Consider the following 20,544-nt stretch of genomic DNA (forward strand, 5'->3'; position numbering starts at 1 on the left):
AACTGGGCCTTGACTTTATTTAGGAAATCTTAACTGCATCATAATGCCAACCCTCCCTTTGTTAATGTGTAAGCTTAATGTGATCTGTGTGACCTGTTTCATGGCACTAGGCATGAACGCTGAAGTCCATAGGGAAAAGAAGCACACTAGAGTAGCTAGGCAAACACGGGAAAGAAAGAGCTCAGTAGGGGATCAGACCTTTCAGCACGCTGGGAAGCCTCTATAATTAAAACTCCATAGTACTGAGGGAAACAAAAAGGGCATGAAAGAAATTCCAGGACTATGTGTAGAAATACATGTACATTATAAAAGTAGTATCAACTCATTGAAACAAAGTTAGTGTTTGTAGTAAATGGTGTGGGGATGAATGAATAAACATCTGGAAAAAGATGAAAACAGATTCAGTTCACATTTCACAGATAACATAAGAATAAACTCTGTGTTTACAAAGATCTTAAAGAGATATGTGCAAATTATATAGTAAAACATAAAGTACTTATAAAAGGCAAAAATAAATCATTGGCTAATCCCACTACAATCTGGACATAAGATCTTCTGATTATGATAAATTCAGATGGGATAAAAAGAAATATAACTGATTATATAAATTATATTTGGTTATATCAAAAACTTATGCAAGGCAAAACAGTTTAAATAAATTTAAAGACAAATGACAAACTAGAAAAAGATGTTTGTGGCTTTTAGCACTGCTGCTGCTGCTAAGTCGCTTCAGTCATGTCCGACTCTGTGCGACCCTATGGACTGCAGCCTACCAGGCTTCTCCGTCCATGGGATTCTCCAGGCAAGAACACTGGAGTGGGTTGCCATTTCCTTCTCCAATGCATGAAAGTGAAAAGTGAAAGTGAAGTCCCTCAGTCGTGTCTGACTCTTAGCGACCCCATGGACTGAAGCCCACCAGGCTCCTCTGTCCATGGGATTTTTCAGGCAACAGTACTGGAGTGGGGTGCCATTGCCTTCTCTGGCTTTTAGCACAGGTAAGAGCTAATCTGGGGCTTCCCAAGGTGGCTCAGTGGTAAAGAATCGACCTGCTAATGTAGAAGACATCAACCTGCCAATGCAGGACTTATGGTTTGATCCTAGGGTCAGGAAGATCCCCTGGAAGAGGGCATAGAAACTCACTCCAGTCTTCTTGCCTGGAGAATCACCTGGGCAGAGGAACCTGGTGGGCTATAGTCCATGGAGTTGTAAATAGTCAGACAAGACTAAGTGACTACAACAACAAGGGCTAATGTCCCTAACGTAGGAAGAACTGTTTAAAATCAAGGGGAAAGACAAAATATCACATATGAATACTAACAAATGATACAAACAATTCAAACTAAGAAATATAAAGCTGACCTAAACATGAAAATATATTCAGCTTTACTCATCATAAGATACATGCAGATTAAAACTGCCATCCATAACAATCCTTACCCATTGAAAGTGAAAGTCACTTAGTTGTGTCAGAACTCTTTGTGACCCCATGGACTATACAGTCCATGGAATTCTCCAGGCCAGAATAGTGAAGTGAGTAGCTTTTCCCTTCTCCAGGGGATCTTCTCAACCAGGGATCAAACCCAGGTCTCCCGCACTGCAGGTAGATTCTTTACCAACTGAGCTATCAGGGTACCCATTAGATGTCAAAATTGTAAAACTTGACAATCCAACTATTCAGAGAGTCTAGAAGAGAAGAGGCAGTCTCACCAACTGCTTGTGGAAATGCAGAATAATGGAATTTATGTGTAGAGTAATTTGTTTTTGAGGGTAATTTTTAAAAGAAAATACTTAACTATGTAAACAATGCATTACTCTTTTAGTGTTAATGTAGCAAAACAGCACAGCTTGAGTGACTAAAAAGATATTTGTTTTCTGGCATTTCTGGAGGCTCAAAGTCCAAGATCAACGTGCTGGTAGGTTTGATTTTTCCCAAGTCCTCTCAACTTTGCTTACCGAAGGCCACCTTCTCATTATCTCCCCTCATTACCTCCCCTTTCTCTGTGCCAGATCCGTATGTCCCTTTGCCCTCCAAATTTCCTCTTCTTGTTCCAATAAGGACAAGCCATACTGGATTAGGGCCTCCCCTAATGGCTTCATTTAATCACTTCTTCAAAAGTTATGTCTGCATATATAGTCACATTCAGAGGCACTGAGGATTCAGCTTCAATATATGAGGAAAGTGAAGCAAAGTGAAGTTGCTCAGTCATGTCCAACTCTTTGCGATGCCATGGACTGTAGCCTATCAGGCTCCTCCATCCATGGGATTTTCCAGGCAAGAGTACTGGAGTGGGTTGCCATTTCCTTCTCCAATATATGAGGAAGATCTCTGTAAATAATACAGTGACTGTTAGGTGATGTTGGCAAGCATCAATACAAAATGCAAAATGTATAGGACTATATATTATATACTTTTGTGTAAGAAAAATGGGAAATACATAGTGTGTTAATATAAAGATAACACACACATAAATATACATATGTGATCATTACCAAAGGAGCTGCAGGAAGGATAAAGAAGAAAATAATGGCATTGAATACCTACAAAGGGTGGAAATAAGAGACAGGTATAAGACAAGGAGGAGGAGGAGAAGGAGGGGAAAAAGAAAGAAAAACAAAAGAAAGACTTCTAAGTAATCCATGAACAAAAAATGGGAAGCCACAAATCAATCTTCAACATGTTTTAGAAATAGTGTTTTTGTAGTCATACAGGTCAAGCAACTCTGAGAATGTTTCAGATGTTTCATAGGGTTGATCTAATAAGTAAATGTGTCGGTCTTGTCAGGAGTCAGGTTTTCACTGAAGAAGACACATTCATATGGAAAGGGGAAAGCAAAAAGAACTTTATGAGAATAGAGTAGAATTGGCGGTTATAAGCATGAACTCATGGCTTCTAAAACATGTGTGTGTGTATATCTTATACATTTATATATGTACACATAGGCATATATATGCTTGTCTGTTTATATGCATGTGTATATGCACATTCACTTCCTTAAGAAGCCCAGAAACAGACATTTCAGTTATGATGAGTACACCTGTACCCTGCTCTTGTTTATAATATCATTCCTTAAAGAGAAATCATGCTCCTTAGAGAAGTAGCTGATTCCAGAGTCAGAGCAGGGCAGAGACAAAATAAATATGAAATGTCTTGCTATTCCAGAAAGCAAAAACATAAATGATGGGGCTTTCATAAGAAAGATATAACTACTTCTAAAGTGCCAGATATGGGACAATTTGACCCAGAAAACAATCAATTATAAACACTTGAATAATAAAGAATCCATGAACCCAAACCAATGGAAAATTCACAAATGAGGATGAAGGGAAGACTCTGTCTTACAGTTGGAAGGCTGAGTATTTCTTGATAAAAATGGAGGAACTGCTGGAGTTGCAATATGATCCTTTGTGCAGCCATTGCAGTAAAGATTGATTCAGGAAAGAATCATAGTCATCAATGACTGAAAACTGGAGGAGGAGGGATTTGATGAAAAACATGATATCTGTATACTCTTAAAATATAAGACAATATATAGAAGGAAGTATACATACAGTATATATGACCAATTAATTAAAATTAACATCACTCCTGAGCAGCTGATGGACATCGTGTGCTTCTTAAAGTGATGGCTTGAGAGGCACAATGTCCCTCAGTCATCCAATAAATCCAAAATCAAAATGAAGAATTTTTAAGGATTGGGGTGGAGAGAACTATACTCTGAAAATATCAAAATGCCAAAAACAAAGCAACAAAACAAGGGCTGTGGAAATATCCCAGGTTAAAGCTCAGTAGAGATAGATAAACTGAATGTGACATGTGATTTGGACTGAATATTACACTGGAGGGTAGGAAAGAGCATTGTTGTGTCAGTAAACAAAATCAGAATATGAAGTAGATTAAAGTAATATATCAAAGCTAAATACACTGAAGTTATTTAAATGCTGCACACTATAATTATCTAAGAGAATGTTCTTATCTTTAGGAAATGGATGCTAAGGCAGGTAGAGATACAGGGCCATGAGACGTGCAACTCTTTCTCAAAGGTTCATTTTGGATACAGAGAAAAGAAGAGATGCATACCAGGAAAGAACGAGTGAGGAAAATAATAAATTATCAAATGGATCAAATGTTAATAATAAATAAATCTGAGTAAGGGGTATACAGGAGTCCTTTGTACTGTTTTCTTCCATTTAAAATTATTTCCAAATAAAGTGTTTTAAAATATGCCTTGAATTAGACAGAGGATGACATAAGACATAGAGATGATGAGGAAGTAAGCTCTTTTTATTGAACATAAAAAAGATTAAATGTATCCAGAGTACATATTTCAGTGCTATTTATGCTATTCAAGAATTTTAAGAAAAATTGAAAGTATAAAGATTCTGGACTTCTCTGTCTATTCTCCTCTTCTGTCTATTTCCTGCTTAATTCTCAGTTTGGATACATCCAGAAAAACTGTTTCATTTTACAGAACAGAAAATTAGCTCCAAAGAAACAAAACAACTTCTTCTTAACTCACTTGAGGTTTTTCCTGAGAAGTTTAACATGAAAAATTAGCCTTAACTATTGATTATAAAGTGATTATAAGGCATTTTTATTATCTTAAATCCTCCTCTCTAAATTAAAATGTTAGGCTGGTAAAACCTCAGCTATCTTTAAGAAAAGCTAATTCAAGTTTCACTTATTTTCTCAATCATTCAATAATTCTGTATATGTAGCAATTTTGTGCTTCTAATGATTTTAGATTAAAAAATAAAATAGCTTTGCTTTCTGCTTACATTTTAAATAGAAAGTAAAATTCACTATTTTGAAGGTTATTTGTTGGAAATAATATTGGATTTCACTTGATACAGGTAGGGCATGTCGTGAACTCCATTATTTAAGTATATTTCCCATTGTACAATTTTGCCATTAAAATGTCATGACTTTTAAAATTAATTTAGCTTGAAAAGTGAAAGTTTAGTCGCTCAGTCGTGTCCAACTCTTTGCAACCCCATCAACTGTAGCCTACCAAGCTTCTCTGTCCATGGGATTTTGCAAGAGTACTGGAGTGGGTAGCCATTTCTTTTTCCAGAGGATCTTCCCAATCCAGGGATTGAACCTGGGTCTCCCACATTATAGGTAGACATTTTACTGTCTGAGCCACCACAGAAGTCCTGGTGGACTTAGCTTCAGATCAGATCAGATCAGATCAGTCGCTCAGTTGTGTCCGACTCTTTGTGACCCCATGAATCGCAGCACGCCAGGCCTCCCTGTCCATCACCAACTCCCGGAGTTCACTCAGACTCACGTCCATTGAGTCAGTGATGCCATCCAGCCATCTCATCCTCTATTGTCCCCTTCTCCTCCTGCCCCCAGTCCCTCCCAGCATCAGAGTCTTTTCCAATGAGTCAACTCTTCGCATGAGGTGGCCAAAGTACTGGAGTTTCAGCTTTAGCATCATTCCTTCCAAAGAACACCCAGGGCTGATCTCCTTCAGAATGGACTGGTTGGATCTCCTTGCAGTCCAAGGGACTCTCAAGAGTCTTCTCCAACACCACAGTTCAAAAGCATCAATTCTTCAGCACTCAGCCTTCTTCACACTCCAACTCTCATATCCATACATGACCACAGGAAAAACAATAGCCTTTACTAGACGAACCTTTGTTGGCAAAGTAATGTCTCTGCTTTTGAATATGCTATCTAGCTTGGTCATAACTTTCCTTCCAAGGAGTAAGTGTCTTTTAATTTCATGGCTGCAGTCACCATCTGCAGTGATTTTGGAGCCCAGAATAATAAAGTCTGACACTGTTTCCACTGTTTAGAACTTACTAAAATTTGGTATCATAGAAACAAAAGAAGTTTTGGTGTAACAGAATTTTATGAAAACTGGTTAATTAAGTAACTAATTAATTAATCTTAACTCTTCATTCAAATAAATGGGCTTTTTATTAATAACATACAGAATTTTGCTTTATGCATTTAGTATCTAAATTATGTTTTATTTTGCAAGATGATGATCTTTAGATCAACTTAATAGAATATCCGAGTGATATTTACCTGAATTTTTCATATGTTCTTGGGATAATTATTTTATAGAAGTGATCATTAAATTGGCCTTGAAAGAATTAATGGAGTTTAATTTTCCTTAGCAGTTTATTCTGGTTATGAAAGTCTGATTAAGTGTTTAAGAATAAAATAAATCAAGGAGATAGTCTAGTCTTTTATAATTCCTATTAATTACCCACCTGTGGACTGTCAGTTCTATAATAAATAGTTCCTCCCAAATTTTAAAACCATAAAATTATTACCATCCAGGAAATGCCAATGCAATAAAAATAAAATTTTAATTATTTTAATGTTTTAAATGTGCCTTCAATTAAAACCTGAGAATTAATAGCTAGCAAAATCATGGGCATTAAAAAATGTAATATATAATGGTAGAAATTAAGGCAATAATTTACAATATATGCTGATTACTCAGGTTTTACACAAAAAGCTTGTGAAAGGATTTTGACTTTACACAAAAAGCTTTTCAAAATCCTTTATCTTTGTTAGGAACTGAACGTTTGTGCATGTATGCTAAGTCGCTTCAGTCATGTCCAAGTCTTTGTGACCCTATGGCCTATAACGTGCCAGGCTCTTCTGTCCATGGGATTCTCCATGGGAGAATACTGGAGTGGGTGGCCATGCCTTCCTCCAGGGGATCTTTCCAACTCAGGGACCGAACCAGCGTCTCTTAAATCTTCTGCATTGGCAGGCAGGTTCTTCACAACTAGCACCACCATCCTGCCACAAAATTCCTAGGTGCAAGCCCAATGTGATGCCATTTGGAGATTTGACCATTGGGATGTATTTAGGGTTAGATTAAGTTATGAGAGTGGAACATTTATAATGAGATTCATGACCTTAAAAAATTGGGAGAGAGACTTCTCTTTCTACCTGTATGTGTGCACTGAAAAATAGCTACATGAAGATGTGAACACATAGGGAAAACGTACTACCTACAAGCCAGGAAAATTGCTTTCACCAGGAACCAGATCAGCTGGAAACTTGATCCTGGACTTCCAAGTCTGCAGAACTGTGAGAAAAAAATGTGTTGCCTAAACCCTTCTGTCTATTTTGTTATGGCAACTAAGCAGACTATGACAATCTCATGCAAAAACTTGTGGAAATATTCTCCCTTTAAGTTCAAATAAAAATTTCATTGAATACTTTGTTCTTCTTTTTATTAAATTTGATGCACAAAGAATTCTTAGAAAGCTATATTTATTAAGGGCTTATATAATTGTATTACAATGTTATAATTAAGTAAATAAATATAGCTCCTTGCCCCTGAAGGAGACAGTGAATGCTAATCATGTAAATCAATTCACACAGTGATAAATTCTAAGAACAAAAATGAAAGAAGATGACAAACTAGAGAATGGCTTTGATGAGGGGGTAGGCCACTTTGAAGGTGGGTTAGGAAATGACTCTATAAAATAGTAATGGTTAAACAAAAGCTTGACTAATAAAAAGTAGGAAGCCTCATGTTAATATGAGGAAACAGCCTTACAGAATGGGGGAATGCCAAGGGCTCAGCTTCCAGGAGTTTTGCCACCTGTGATTTCAGAGACTTTCAAACATTTTTGATCTGGTATTGGTGTTTATTATTTTCAGGAATGCAAATAACATTTTTTAAATGTTAATCTTTACTTCAATTACCTCAGTTTGTCCTCATGTCCATGTTCAGTTCCGTTCAGTTGCTCAGTAGTGTCTGACTCTTTGCGACCCCATGAACTGCAGCACGCCAGGCCTCCCTGTCCATCACCAACTCCTGGAGTTCACTCAAACCCATGTCCATCGAGTCGGTGATGCCATCCAACCATCTCATCCTCTGTCGTCCCCTTCTCCTCCTGCCCTCAATCTTTCCCAGAATCAGGGTCTTTTCAAATGAGTCAGCTCTTCGCATCAGGTGGCCAAGGTATTGGAGTTTCAGCTTCAACATCAGTCCTTCCAATGAACATGCAGGACTGACCTCCTTTAGGATGGACATGTAAGGTAATTAAATCCTTTTTCCCTTTAAAAATGAAGACTCCTGAGCTATTGTGCCAGGACCCCCCACAGGGGTAACAAGAACAGGACCCCAGCCCTGCCCCACCCCAGGCTTGCCCTCAGCCTGACTTCTCTGGGGCACACTGTCCTCCACACATGACATACTGAGTAACTGTACAGACCACTTTCACTTTCTAAGAAAATTAAGTATTTTCATTATGAGAATTAATGAGAACATTTTGTCATAAGATGAGAAATTCTAGGCACTGAAAAAACATAAATGAGTCACAATATATCTTCCTAACAAGTACAGACAAAGTATATGCATTATGTAATATGTGTTAAGGTAAAATAGTTGAACAAATTGTTTTGATTAAGGTGGCTATAAGATAGTATTACTCTTTTGTATCTGAAATTATATTCAAGATAAAATGACCATGGTGTTTTGATGAAAAATGCCACCATTGTCCAATTGAAAAAATATTTTTTCCTTCATTTAAACACCTCTATGAAATAATAAGACAAAAGCATTTCTGTGACATGAGTTTCTCTGACAAATGCTTGAATTGTTTTGAAAAATATTGCTATAAAATATATTATTTACTATTATAAGTATTATTATTGGTGCCACTGATATGATAAAACATTTAATTTTTAATAAACAATTTTATGGCCATTCCAAGATGTATTAGACAGGATACAGGGAATTTCTGCTACTTAAGGAATTATGTGGAAGTTATAACTTACAGAGGACTTAACTAAATTTGTATTCAGATGCTTAGCATATATGTTAATAATTTTAGCTAAGAAAACCTTTGCTGTTCTTGATTACAGTAGTGATTAAAAATATTTTGTGGAATGGTCAATTAAAAAGTTTAAAACAACTAGATCTTATTCTCTAGATTAAAACCAAGACATTGTGTGCACCAATAATTTTTCTAAAAATTTAATTTTCACAAAGATACATGCTTTAATCCCATAATATATAATCACATAGGGAAAACTCAAGAACTAACCATACTACAGTTGTCAGGTATGATTTTCTCAATGTTTTCATCATTTGCTTCAAACTACCGATTTCAAAGACATTGCACATACATGATCTTTGATCCTTATAATAATCTTTTGCTATGAACAAGGTAAACATGCAAGCTTATGAACTGTCAATGGTCTTTCCATGCTTCTCTTTTAGCATTCAGGAGAGAAAGTAAATATAGATTTTTTTTTTAATGAATATAAGACACCTAAACTTTTGTTTTATTCCAGATTTAGCTTTGTAATCAACCATTAGCATTTAAGTCATTAAGAAAACATCTAAAAATGATACAGATGAACCTATTTGCCAAGCAGAAATAGAGACAAAGATATAGAGAAGAAATGCATGACACCAAGGCAGGGAAGGCCATGGAGTGGGATAAATTGGGAGATTGGGATTGACAGATATACAATACTATGGACAAAGTAGATAACCAATGAGAGCCCACTGTACAGCACAGGGACTTCTACTAAGTGCTCTGTGGTGAACCTAATAGGAAAGAAATTAAAAAAAAAGGGGGGGGGGATATTTGTATATGTATGGCTGATTCACTTTGCTGTTCAGCAGAAACTAACAACTTTGTAAAGCAACTATACTCTAATAACATTTTTTTAAAAAAAGAAAACTTCTAACTTTTTCAGGGTCAGAAGGGAAGTTGGTTACAGAGTAGACTTTGCCCAGTTCCTCAGATTGGAAAAAAGAAAAGTAAACTAGATCATTTATTTTCACGTCTTTAAAGAATCACACACCTGATCTCACCTCTTTATTAAGCAGCATTGACTATTACATCTGAACATCAAATTCATGTAGCACCTTCCCTGGTGAATTTTATATCCTTGTTTACCTTATCCAAGTCCTGTGTTTTCTTATGCTGCTACTACTGCTGCTGAGTCGCTTCAGTCGTGTCCGACTCTGTGCGACCCCATAGACAGCAGCCCACAAGGCTCACCCTTCCCTGGGATTCTCCAGGCAAGAACACTGGAGTGGGTTGCCATTTCCTTCTCCAATGCATGAAAGTGAAAAGTCAAAGTGAAGTTGCTCAGTCGTGTCCGACTGTTAGCGACCTCATGGACTGCAGCCTACCAGGCTCCTCCACCGATGGGATTTTCCAGGAAAGAGTATTGGAGTGGGGTGCCATTGCCTTCTCCGGTGTTTTCTTATAGGTACTCTCAAAGGTCTCTCAGTGAGTTACTGAGCTTTTACAATACATTAAAGCAGTTCATGTTCCACTGCATGTGCCATTAATTCTATCTAGACATTTAATATGTGAAGATGAAAGTTCTTATCTGCTAAGTATTTGGCTAGAGAAAAACATCATTCATTCATGACAAACAAATTCATTTTAGGTTACAAGACATTTCCGTTAATTGTCTATGTTTGCATAGATTCAGTTCAGTTCAGTCGCTCAGTAGTGTCCAACTCTTTGCGACCCCATGAATCGCACCACGCCAGGCCTCCCTGTCCATCACCAACTCCCGGAGTTCACTCAGACTCACGTCCATCGAGTCGGTGATGCCATCCAGCCATCTCATCCTCTGTCATCCCCTTCTCCTCCTGCCCCCAATCCCTTCCAGCATCAGAGTCTTTTCCAATGAGTCAACTCTTCGCATGAGGTGGCCAAAGTACTGGAGTTTCAGCTTGAGCATCATTCCTTCCAAAGAAATCCCAGGGCTGATCTCCTTCAGAATGGACTGGTTGGATCTCCTTGCAGTCCAAGGGACTCTCAAGAGTCTTCTCCAACACCACAGCTCAAAAGCATCAATTCTTCGGTGCTCAGCTTTCTTCACAGTCCAACTCTCACATCCATACATGACCACTGGAAAAACCATAGCCTTGACTAGATGGACCTTTGTTGGCAAAGTAATGTCTCTGCTTTAGAATATGCTATCTAGGTTGGTCATAACTTGCCTTCCAAGGAGTAAGCGTCTTTTAATTTCATGGCTGCAGTCACCATCTGCAGTGATTTTGGAGCCCAAAAAATAAAGTCTGACACTGTTGCCACTGTTTCCCCATCTATTTCCCATGAAGTGATGGGACCAGATGCCATGATCTTCGTTTTCTGAATGTTGAGCTTTAAGCCAACTTTTTCACTTTCCACTTTCACTTTCATCAAGAGGCTTTTTAGTTCCTCTTCACTTTCTGCCATAAGGGTGGTGTCATCTGCATATCTGAGGTTATTGATATTTCTCCCTGCAATCTTGATTCCAGCTTGTGCTTCTTCCAGTCCAGCGTTTCTCATGATGTACTCTGCATAAAAGTCAAATAACCAGGGTGACAATATGCAGACTTGATGTACTCCTTTTCCTATTTGGAACCAGTCTGTTGTTCCACGCCCAGTTCTAACTGTTGCTTCCTGACCTGCATATAGGTTTCTCAAGAGGCAGGTCAGGTGGTCTGGTATTTCCATCTCTTTCAGAATTTTCCACAGTTTATTGTGATCCACACAGTCAAAGGCTTTGACATAGTCAATAAAGCAGAAATAGATGTTTTTATGGAACTCTCTTGCTTTTTCCGTGATCCAGTGGATGTTGGAAATTTGGTCTCTGGTTCATCTGCCTTTTCTAAAACCAGCTTGAACATCTGGAAGTTCATGGTTCACATATTGCTGAAGCCTGGCTTGGAGAATTTTGAGCATTACTTTACTAGCATGTGAGATGAGTGCAATTGTGTGGTAGTTTTAGCATTCTTTGGCATTGCCTTTCTTTGGGATTGGAATGAAAACTGACCTTTTCCAGTCCTGTGGCCACTGCTGAGTTTTCCAAATTTGCTGGCATATTGAGTGCAGCACTTTCACAGCATCATCTTTCAGGATTTGAAATAGCTCAACTGGAATTCTATCACCTCCACTAGCTTTGTTCGTAGTGATGCTTTCTAAGGCCCACTTGACTTCACATTCCAGGATGTCTGGCTCTAGGTCAGTGATCACACCATCGTGATTATCTTGGTTGTGAAGATCTTTTTTGTGTAGTTCTTCTGTGTATTCTTGCCACCTCTTCTTAATATCTTCTGCTTCTGTTAGGTCCATACCATTTCTGTCCTTTATCGAGCCCATCTTTGCATGAAATGTTCCCTTGCATAGATTATGACACATTATTTTTTTTGTGGTTTATTTTGCCTTTTTAATTCAGCCAGAAATCTGAAGATATGGAAAAAGGTATTCTTATGCCAAGAGAACATCAGTTCAGTTCAGTTGCTCAGTTGTGTCCAATTCTTTGTGATCCTATGGACTGCAGCATGCCAGGCTTCTCTGTCCATCACCAACTCCCAGAGTTTACTCAAACTCATGTCCATTGAGTTGGTGATGCCATCCCACCATCTCATCCTCTGTCATCCCCTTGTCTTCCCACCTTCAATCTTTCCCAGCATCAGGGTCTTTTCCAATGAGTCAGTTCTTCGCATCAGGTGGCCAGGGTATTGGAGTTTCAGCTTCAGCATCAGTCCTTCCAATGAATATTCAGGACTGATTTCCTTTAGGACTGACTGGTTTGATCTCCTAGAAGTCCAAGGGACTCTCAAGAATCTTCTCCTACATCACAGTTCAAAAGCATCAGATCTTTAGTGCTCAGCTTTCTTTATACAAAGTCAAGAAAATATTTGTTAGTGATGCAAAGTAAGAAACCAACTCAAAGCTTAGTATATATTTTTTAAAAGTTCCTCTAACATATGTGTGAGCCAGCTGGGCTGGACTCAGCTAGTATGGGCTGGACTTGAGACTGACTTTGCTTCAGGATGTGAATGTTGGTATGACTCTAGTCTTCATTCTAAGTCTGAGGAGCAGCTATGCTGCTGGGTTTCTGTTTTCTTCCTTGGATAAAGAGGAAATTTTTTTTTAATCTTATGGCAAGCTGAAATACCTAAGCCTTAAGTCCTGTTCTCATTTTACCTGTAGGCTATCTCCAAAAGAAGCCACATAACCAAGCCCATATCAAGGAGGAAGTGAAGATACATCCATTAGGAGGCCATGGCAAAGATGTGGTTGCAGATAAAAGCTAAGATTTGGAAACAACCTAAGTTTCCATCCGTGGATAAATGGATAAGGGAGATATGGTACATACATGCAATGGAATATTATTCATCCATCAAAAGGAACAAAATTCTGCCATTTGCAATAACATGGATGTACCTAGAGGATATTATGCTCAGGGAAATAATTCAGATATAAAGACAAATACTGTATAATATCAGTTACAAATGTAATCTAAAAAAGCCAACTCCCAGAAACAGAGAGAAGAAAGAGGATTGCCAGAGGCTGTGGGGTGGAGGGAATAGGGAGATATTGGTAAGTGGGTTCAAATTTACAGTTATAAATAAATTCTGAAGATCTAATGTAAAGCATATTTATTACAATTAATAATACTATATCATATATTTGAAAGTTGCTAAGAGAATGTATCTGAAATGTTTTCACCACAAAAAATGAAGTAGTAATTCTGTGATGTGATGCAGGTGTTAGCCAGTGTTATTATGGTAATCATTTTGCAATATGTAAGTATATCAAATCAACATGTTGTACACCTTAAGCTACACAATGTTATATGTTAATTATATATCAATAAAATTGGGAAAAATTAAAATAAAAACAGAAAAAAACATTTCACACATACGTAAAGATATAGATGCCAAGACAGGTTAACAACCAGTGCCAATTATTTAATTGTTGACAAAAATATCTGATTATGCTTAGTGTATACTCCTAATAAGAGATTAAAACACCAGTAATCAAGTTGAATTTATCATGAAATATTATGTTCAGATATATTTAGACTTATTCTGTATTCTACAGAATACATAATGAAATAGCTTAAAATACAATATAACAGTATTTTGTTTATTATTCTTCAATAAATAAATATCAAATAAAAACTCTGATTAAAACAAATGCATAAACTCTGATTATAAAAATATTAACATTTATTTAAATCTTGCTACTTACTAACAACTATGCTAAAATCTTTCTAAGAAGTTAATTTAACCTTCATAAAAAAAGCATGAGGTAGTTATGATTATTCCAAATTTGTGAAGGAAAAAATTTTAAGATAGAAAGTTTAAGTATTGTGTTCAGAATCAAAGATATGATTTAAACTCACACACTCTAGACTCATGAAGCATACATTCTTATAAATGGGATTAATAATTTGTCTACAAGTAAGTACTATCTGACTTTAAGTACTTCTAAACTAATGGCAAATATAAAAAAAATAGATTAAAATAGCAATATGCTCAGAAAAATTTAAGAAAAATATTTTGAGAAAAGCAAGAAAAATGTTTTCCAATAATCAGTCTATTATAATAGCAATCAGAAATTACTATTAAGAATTCTAGAATAGTTTCATTTCCTGATCGAAAATCAATGTGGTATTCCTTTTAAAACTCATCTGATATATTTTTATTGTGTTTAGGCATCTATTAAAAAGAGATAGAAATAACATACAGTTGTTGAAGTATATAGTTAATAGGTGTAAAATACCTTGACTTGTTTGCATTTCATAAGTTCATAGCAATACTAATGCATATCATTGCCAAAAATATAGTTATTTAATATTGATTTTCATTTTGTATGCATTTTGTATTCTACCTGCAGATAAATTTGCTATTAAATTGGATCATATAGTTTACCACAGGAAAAAAAATACATAAAACAGTCTAAACACTCTATTACATCTTGCCGCCCTCAAAGGACACAGCAACATACCATTGTAAAATTGAGTATTTTTGCAGAGGTATAGGAAAACTAAGGAAATGTTAAATCTAAATGTCCTGGGATTCATTCACATAGGAATGTGAGCCCTTGGTGTGGGTGGACTAATGGACATATTTAAATCAAATTAGCTTGAACAATTTCCAGGGACAAGTATTTGCTAACACTCAATGTGTGGAACTAATTTTGGTATGAATTCTATTTTGAATTCAGAATTTTTCATTTCCTTACATCTGTCAAAAAAAAAAGAAAGTCTTGATTCTCCCAGAGTAAGCACCAAACCTTCAGTGAAGTTTCTTCAAATTTATGGCTGTCATGACAAGTCCTGCTCTGAGAGTCTACCTACTCACTGAGGGCTTTGGTGATGTCACTGAGTGCACCTGCACCTTCTAGTCACCTAATAGCCTGCCGATTCCTAGACTGTCTGCAGTGACTCTGAGTATGGGGTACCAGTGGAACATGCTGATTTTTACAGGACTCTGAAATCTTGGGGATCTCCCACAAATGGAGGTAAGAACTAGAAATGGCATCTCCAGGCCAGAAGGTAATGCACTGCATCCCTATCAGTCTGTTTTGAGACCCACGAGGACTGAATCCTGAAATTTCTCAAACGAAATGAGCAAGTACAAGTCACTGCTCCATCCTTACATCATTAATTCTCAAGCTATACACCCCAAAGGGGCATTATAGATCATATTTCCTGAGATACTCAATTGACAGGTGAGAAACAGAGGTTCAACACAATACAGAATATACATAATAAAAAATTAACTTCTTGATTCTTTTTGAATATCATTCATGTCTAAAAGTCAATGGTTTGTCTTCAATATATAGGTCACTTTTAAATTTTTCAAAATATTTCTATTATATCACTGTAATATCACTTCTGTGTTTTCCCTGGTGGCTCCTTGGTAAAAGAATCCACCTGCCAATGCAGGAGACATGGGTTCGATCCCTGGGTCGGGAAGATCCCCTGGAGGAGGAAATAGCAACTGGCTCCAGCATTTTGCCTAAAAAAATCCCATGGACAGAGGAGCCTGGCGGGTTACAGTCCATAAGGTCACAAAGAATCGGACACAACTGAGCATTGCCACATATCACTTCTGATTACAATATTTAAGTAAATTGTACCTTGGCAGGAAGAAAACTACCATAACCATAGCCAATTTATCTAGGAAAGGATTACTTTTAATAATTACTTTTAAATAAATAAAAGTGATGACATAGAACAGAAAATACATTAATACTAATAACTGAAGCTTTTCCCTGGAAGCCACATTCCCTAACTATGTGCATAGCTGCTGCTCATCTTCTCCATAAAGAGAATTTGCCAAAGTTGATAAAACAACATAATTTTTGTTATACACTGTCATCAGAGTTTAGAACATTTTTTCAGAAAAAAAAAATGACACAATATATGTTATTTTCACTTCAAGATTTATAAACATCAGGTTTTTCTGAAACAAATGTAGTATCAACCAGGCCACAGTCGCATGTAGCCAAGTCAGTCCCCAGGTGTCATAAGACAGTATCTGTCTCCATCTTTCCAATAACCCAGAAAGACATTTTCTTTCAGCTCATGACCTGATACTGGTTTAATCTTCTTTCACATGGATGGAACTGACAGTGAGTTTTGTCTAGGGACCTGGATCACAAATTCACTTTACATTCCATACCAATAGCCTACATTTAAGGAAGATCAAGTAGATATTATCATTTAAAGAGTAGGAAACTTAATTCCAAAAAAATAAACTGATAAGATGATAGAGTTAGTTATGGAAAGAGTCAAAAAGTCATGGATACCAGCCCAGATGGCTTTTCACAAACCACAGAATATTTTGATTAAAAATTATACCTATATAAACATTTCTGAGAATCAAGCCATTGAAAAAGGCCTATTTAGTAATGAGTATAAAGTTTATGAAAATATATTAGAACATAAACTATTTGCTGACAGCTGTAACTATATAATACTATTTTTTTCCTATAAAGTGAAGAGAAAGACTGGTTTAAGATACTCTTTTCATATAATTATAAGATCAAACTTTAATTCTTATTTATCAATTTTTAGTAGTTGTAGGGAATCTACAAGTAAAATCTACATTAAAGGGGTTAGGATTTAGGTGTTGATTAAAATCAAGTTTTATACTTATGCAATGTTATAGTCTGTATAATAGCAGTTGCCTATAACTAGAATATTACTCTAACCAGTAAAATAGTAGACTCAAAATAGGAAAACAGTAAGAAAAAAAACTAAAACTGACCATAAGTACTGGAGACAACCAGGTGATAGAAGGAATAGAGATGATGAAATGACTGACAGGAATCACACACAATGATTAAACATTTTTCTTTTTAGAAAGAACTCAACCTGAGGGCAGTTCTGTATCTCTGAAAGGCAAAGAGAGCAAGAACTCTTCCTGCTAAAAGGACTCAAGACAAAGTCAGCAATACTTAAAGCAGAACTAGATGGCAGAGATGAAAAGCGCAGTTCAGAGAAAAGCAGAAGTTCATCTTCTCTTCTAAATTCACTGTTTACCTTCCAAATTCCTCAGAGACCTCACTTTCTCAATAATCCTTTCTCTCAAGCTCACTAACTCTTGTACCACATAATAAATATTTCCAAATGTCCTTTCTGTCTTACATGATAGAGAAGAGAAGGGGAAAGGTAAGACAAAGGGTGACCTCCAGAAAACTTTGACTCAATATTATGTCCCACTGAGAAATACCTTCTCTCTTTCCCAGCAGAGCAAAGTCTTCTCTTCCCAAGGAACCCTCTGTCACTTGAAGTTCACTGAAGAACCTTGGTTTTCCTATCCATGCATCCACTGAAATTATTCTGGTTAATGTCACCAATGGTCTCAGCACTAAATTCATAGCATACTAATGAATCCTCCAACTCTGATTTCCCTAAAATATATTGACACTTTGCTGCTTACTTCTTATTGTTGTTCAATGGCTCAGTCATGTCTGACACTTTGCAACCCCATGGACTGCAGCGCACCAGGTTTTCCTGTCCTTCACAATCTCCTGGAGCTTGCTCAAACTCATGTCCATTGAGTTGATGATGCCATCCAACCGTCTCATCCCCTGTTGTCCCCTTCTCCTCCCACCTTCAATCTTTCCCAACATCAGAGACCTTTCTAAGGAGTCAGTTCTTCACATCAGGTGGCCAAAGTATTGGAGGTTCAGCATCAGTCCTTCCAATGAACATTCAGGGTTGATTTCCTTTAGGATGGACTGGTTGGATCTCCTTGCAGTCCAAGGGACTGTCAAGAGTCTTCTCCAACACCACAGTTCAAAAGCATCAATTATTCAGCATTCAGCTTTTTTTATGGTCCAATTCTCACATCCATACATGACTACTGGAAAAACAATAGCTTTGGCTAGACAGATCTTTGTGGGCAAAGTAATATATCTGCTTTTTAAAATCTGCTCTCTAGGTTTGTCATACCTTTTCTTTCAAGGAACAAGTATATTTTAATTTCGTGGCTGCAGTCACCATCTGCAATGATTTTGGAGCCCAAGAAAATAAAGTCGGTCACTGTTTCCCCATCTATTTGCCATGAAGTGATGGGATCAGATGCCATGACCTTTTTTGGAATGTTGAGTTTTAAGCCAGTTTTTTCACACTCCTCTTTCATCTTCATCAAGAGGCTCTTTAGTTCCTCTTCATTTTCTGCCATGAGGGTGGTGTCATCTGCCTATCTGATGGCTGTTACCCCTGGATTTCTTGGTGTTATTTACAGTCTGCCAGTGAGATGTACTTACTTAAATTTAGAATGCTGAAGCAAAATGAGCTTCTGCCTCTGACAGTGGCTGCATGGATTTTTGTCAAGCATGGGGATTGGCAAAGACAGGCCAGTCTTCATGTTCTTCTGCCACTCAGCTGTTTAGGATTGCACAGCAGCTTTGACTTTAGCTGACATTCTGCAGTTTCTGAACTCTGAGTGTCAGCAACAGCTTCCTGGTACACTGCATGCAGATTGCAGTGACATGACTTAAAGACAAGTTGGCAGCTGTACCAAATTTCTGTTCTGCCAGCCCCCTCCAGCAAGTTAAGTAAGACTTCCTTCCCTCTATTATATTTCTTACTGATGGAAATACATAGAGTGGTTTATCTTCTCCACCTCTAAATGCTAATCTAATTATAAGTACTTTTGTACCAAGAGTAATTCTAGGAAATATACTTTTAAAGATTGGAATTTGAGATTAATTGTTACCTATTTTTACCTTTATCAACTTGATATAATAAAAGATGCACATTTTGATCCTTCTAGTTATAATATTGTGTGTAGGTAGATTACATGAAGATTATAATACAAATTGAATTCTTATAATTATCAGATCACTTATATTAAAAACTAGGGAACCGATTGGGAAACAAATCTGATAAAAGGAATGTTATCTTTGCTAGATTCTAGGTAACTTGAGCTCAATCCCATTGAGCGTTTTTCGTCAAACACCACCAGCCCTCTTCTTGAATTTCAGGAAGTTATTCCTTCTTATCCCAAATACCTTTTAATGACCTCATGCTATTGTGATCTACATTAGTCTTAAACAGATGGACAGCTTATTAAAGCTCTAATATATGCACATATAGCTCTATTTTTGTCTTTAAACAGAGACTTGTACTGCCTCATCGGAATGAAGGCTCTGATCCTCTAAACCAGACTTCATTCTCAGTTACTTTTCACTCTCAGCTGTACTAAAAATAGAGGTGGCTCTGCTCCCTGAGTAAAAATTCTATGGGGAGGTGGTCCTAAGATGGTGGAGGAATAGGACAGGGAGACCACTTTCTCCCCAACAAATTCATCAAAAGAACATTTAAATGCTGAGTAAATTCCATAAAAAAAAACTTCTGAATGCCGGCAGAGGAGATCAGGCACCCAGAAAAGCAGCCCATTGTCTTCAAAAGGAGGTAGGAAAAAATATAAAAGACAAAAGGAGAGACAAAAGAGGTAGGGACGGAGCTCTGTCCTGGGAAGGGAGTTTTAAAAAGAGAGAAGTTTCCAAACACCAGGAAACACTCTCACTGCCAAGTCTGTGGTGAGCCTTGGAACCTCAGGGGGCAACATAACAGGGAGGGAAAATAAATAAATAGTTAAAACCCACAGATTACATGCCCAACAGTAACTCCCCCAGTGGAGAAGCAGCGCAGATGCCTGCACCCACCACTAGGAAGTGGGGCTGGGCAGGGAGGCGCGGGCTGCATTGCTTAGAGTAAGGACCATGCCTGAATGCCCCAAGGACAGTCTGAGGGAACTAACTTGTGCTAGCAAACCAGACTGTGGGACAGCTACCACGCAAAAAGCCCTAACCTAAGACACCACCAGGGCCGCGCACAGAACAAAGGACTGAACAGAGATAGCCGGGTGCAGACCATCCCCCTCCGGTGACAGGCAGCCAGAGCCAGAAGCGGGCAATTGCAGCCCCAGAGAGGCATTATCTACCAAACTGCAAGCAGGCTTCTTTGCTAACTAAGACTTCTTAGACAAAAGAGATAACTAAGACAAAAGAGAAAGAGGTAGGGAATCTACCTGATAAAGAATTCTGAATAATGACAGTGAAAATGATCCAAAATCTTGAAATAAAAATGGAATCACAGATAAATAGCCTGGAGACAAGGATTGAGAAGATGCAAGAAAGGTTTAACAAGGACCTAGAAGAAATAAAAAAAAGAGTCAGTATATAATGAATAATGCAATAAATGAGATCAAAAACACTCTGGAGGGAACAAATAGTAGAATAATGGGGCAGAAGATAGAATAAGTGAAGTAGAAGATAGAAGAGTAG

Source organism: Bos taurus, chromosome 16 (assembly GCF_002263795.3).
Source record: "Bos taurus isolate L1 Dominette 01449 registration number 42190680 breed Hereford chromosome 16, ARS-UCD2.0, whole genome shotgun sequence".
Taxonomy (NCBI): domain Eukaryota; kingdom Metazoa; phylum Chordata; class Mammalia; order Artiodactyla; family Bovidae; genus Bos; species Bos taurus.